The following is a 3,927-nucleotide window of genomic DNA, read 5'->3' on the forward strand; positions in this document are numbered from 1 at the left end:
GAAATCTTGTCACATGCTACAACATGAATAAACCTTGAGCTCGGGCCTGAGGGAAAGCAGACACCAGCAGCAAATATTTAGAGACTGGTAATAGTTACAAGAGTCCACATATTCAAAAATCAAAGGGAAGCTGTGGAATCTTTGATTATCACAGTTTCAATGGTACTGCTGATTCCATCCCAAAGACTTTTCAACTGTGAGCTACCTTTTTTCTTTTTTCTTTTCCCTCTGAGACAAAGACAGTGATGAAAGAAACATCACTGCCAAATTAACAGATATAATGAAAGATCAAAAGTAGAGACATGTTCAAAGTGAAAATAAAAACTGGAAATGGAGAATTTAGGCATTCGTTTTGAAGGTAAGCTAGGAAAGTATATGAAAATTGTTAAGAGGAGTTTTAGAGAAAATCCTACATGAGAATTTAAGAAAATAGTTGTTGTAAAGAGCCAGCTCTTATCCAATAAAAAAAAAAATTTGAGTAAGACTGTCAAAAAAAAAAAAAGACACTTAAACTAATCCTATGGGTAAAACTTGCCTCTCCAAAATGTTCTTGAGCTCTTCTGTGTTCATCACTAACATTTTTCCTCTATACATTCACAAGCAGCAAAAGTTAGAAATGAAAAACCAAACCTTTCTCACAGGATTCATTCTGCTTGGACTAACAGACAACCCAGAGCTTCGAATTATCATTTTTGTATTTCTCTTCCTCACCTACATATTCAGCATCATTGGAAATCTGATCATCATCATCCTTACACTACTTGACTCCCACCTCCAGACCCCCATGTATTTTTTCCTCCGGAACTTCTCCTTCTTATAAATTTTCTTTACAACCACTTTTACTCCCAGGCTACTGTTCAGCATCTCAACCGGGAATAAAGCCATCAGCTTTGCTGGATGCTTCACTCAATATGTTTTTGCCATATTCCTCGGGGCCACAGAGTTTTGTCTTCTGGCTGCCATGTCCTATGACCGTTATGTAGCCATCTGCAAATTCCTGCATTACACCACCATTGTGAGCAGGAGGATCCACATTAAGCTGGTTCTCTGCTCTTGACTGAGTGGATTCTTGATCATCTTTGTCCCAATCATCTTCACCAGTCAGCTGGATTTCTGTGCCTCCAACAGAAATCATTATTATTGTGAATCATTATTATTGTGACTATGGACACCTCATAGAAATAGCTTGCTCAGACACAAGTCTACTGGAACTGGTTGACTTTTTCTAAGCAGTTATGACCTTGATGATCACCCTGGTGCTAGTGATTCTCTCCTACACAAACATTATCAGGACTATTCTGAAGCTCCCCACTGCTCAGCAAAGAAAAAGGGCTTTTTCCACATGTTCTTCCCACGTGGTTGTCATCTCTCTTTCTTATGACAGCTGCATCTTCATGTACATAAAACCTTCAGCAAAAGAAGGTGTTGCCTTCAATAAAGGAGTAGCTGTGCTCAATATCTCAGTTGCCTCTTCACTGAACCCATTCATTTACACTCTAAGGAATAAACAAGTAAAACAAGCCTTCAAGGACATGGTCAGAAAAATTGTGAGTCTTTATTCAGTTTAATCACCCCGAAATAAATAGAACTTTTGAATGATATTCATGGAGCTCCTCCAGCTGATAACTTGAGCTTCAGATTTCTCCTTTTGTTAAAGTGATTTCCCAGAAAAATACAATGTGAGCATGTGTCTTCTTTTTTTTTTTTCAAACTTGCTGACAAAAGTATTCAGAGAAGGCAAGTTCAAATTTTTTTCTGGTAGATATAGTTTAATAAAGGGAAAAATTAGGAAAATTATATTCTTAGACTTTGTACACAAAAACAACTACTTGGTTAAAAACTATTTTCTTATAAATCTGGTGATTAGCTGAATGATTAAGTCTTCCTTCTCATGAGGAGCTCTTAGTCTCATCAATAAAGAAAAAGTTGCAAACACATTGGGTCAGAAATGACTAGCTACTTCTCAAAGAAGGTTATCAATGATGTCCTACCAAAAAAAATTCTATTCCAGATCACCTTTTCTTAGGTTCTAAACAATTTTGATTCTGAAGCTTCTTCCTCTGACAACTCCAAAGATTATCTCTTTCTGGCATAAACCACAGAAATTATTTCCAGTTGTAAAGTACAGTACTGGCTTTCATGTGTGCTCCTAGAACATTGCTGACTGTCTGATTTGAGAGCTGAAATCAGAATGAAAACTCTTACCAGAGAACCATCTGGATTCCATTTAAAGGAAGACTCAGGTGAAGAAAACTCTTCGGCAATTTTGGCAATTATAAAAATCTATTAAGAGCTGTATTGTGACAAGGATGTGCCTAGCTTTTACACGATATATTTAGAGATGAAACTGAGGAGGTTGGGAGTGTTAGGATACTATGCCGTGGTCTATTAACTATCTTAACAACTTTCTGCCATCAGAGTCCCTTGGATGCCCCTCTGACCTTGCCAACTATTGTGGTAATTCCAGCCCCCTGGCTTCCTGTGCTTAAGTGGAGTCACCTGGCATTTACTACTTCAGCCCTCATCATCTCAATGAACATCAAGCCCAGCTCCACGACTATCCCTCTTACCATCATCCCTGGTGAATAAGAGCCACCAGTGAACTTACTAATCATGCTGGTGCACCTCTCAGAAACACATTCCCTTATGCCTTGGTGAATGGTGTGTCCTGTAGGCCCTCCTATGAAGTAAATCATCTAGTGGGCCTTATGGTCTAATAGCATATATCCATCCTATCATGCCAATCTCCCTCAACCTCTTTATTTATTCCTTTACCACCTTTCAGAGCAACTCAGATATTTCCACAGTGTTGGACATCACAATTTTCAGGCTCGAAGATCCGCCCCAGCAGTGAAGTGAAATCCTCACTCCACATTCTATGAAAGTGCTCCCCAAGTCAATAAATTCTAGCTCAGCCAGTCTTACATGTTAGACCCCTGATCAAAATTCAATCCCAGGAGCATTCCTCTAACTCCTACCAGTACAAAATAGCCAATTCTTACAATTCTTTCAGTATGTAGGTTCTTTCCTCCCTATCAAGCCCAGCATGTCCTTAGCTGGATTATATTGGGTTTAACCCTAACAGATCAGCCTAGCATCTGGGAAAGGAATTGAATACAACTACTGAAGGAAGCATCAGGTGATCTCCTGAAATATCTTCCAGGTAACTCTTACTACGAAAGAGTGGGCCATCTCTGCAAATCAAAAGTGTTTGGAGGGAGTTGCAAAGTAAAAATAATTACAGGCATCTATCCAGATGTCCCTTTTCCATGTTTCCAGTCCCAGATTTCCCCATCAAGGTCCTTAGCTTTATAACAGACCTTCCTTGCTAATGATTCAAATATGTCTGAACCTCTATGTCATTAACAAGTAGATCAACACGCCAGTCAACCAAGTCTGTCCTTCCACTGCAAGATATAAGACCCTCTTTTTAAGCTACCACATAGGCCCTCTGGATCTCATAAGCCACTAACTGCTTGTTAAAAGCCCTTAGACTCTCATCACCTCTCTTCAGGACATCAATACAACTTAGCAGTAACTGTCAATTTCATTGTCTTTGTAGGCATTTATTCCCCTGTATTTTTCAAATACCTGCATCATTACATATGCCACTGCATTCTTCTTGACTAGGACATTTTTCCAAACAAACCAACTCAACTTTGAAGGATTTTGAAGACTGTAGTGCACTGAAGTTATTGATAGCAACATGAACAAAACTAAGCTAATCTCAGTTCTTTACTAGATGGATTCAATCCACCAACCATCAGCCTTACAGAATAAAATTCATGCCCATTTCTGGGTATAATACTATTTATTTCAGTCCTGCTTGTTTGTCTATACATACTGTTTAACATGAAATCAAAAATTACAAGACACACAAAAAAGTGAGAAAAAAACAGTAGCAAAACATAAAGCAATGAATAGAAC

At 38.5% G+C, this 3,927-nt stretch overlaps 1 pseudogene; it reads left to right on the forward strand.

Moving 5' to 3' along the window:
• Nucleotides 1-616: 616 nt before the first annotated feature.
• LOC100425154 (olfactory receptor 6C4-like) lies at nucleotides 617-1,568 on the forward strand (annotated as a pseudogene).
• The last annotated feature ends 2,359 nt before the right edge of the window (nucleotides 1,569-3,927 follow it).

This window comes from Macaca mulatta, chromosome 11 (genome assembly GCF_049350105.2).
Source record: "Macaca mulatta isolate MMU2019108-1 chromosome 11, T2T-MMU8v2.0, whole genome shotgun sequence".
Taxonomy (NCBI): Eukaryota; Metazoa; Chordata; class Mammalia; order Primates; family Cercopithecidae; genus Macaca; species Macaca mulatta.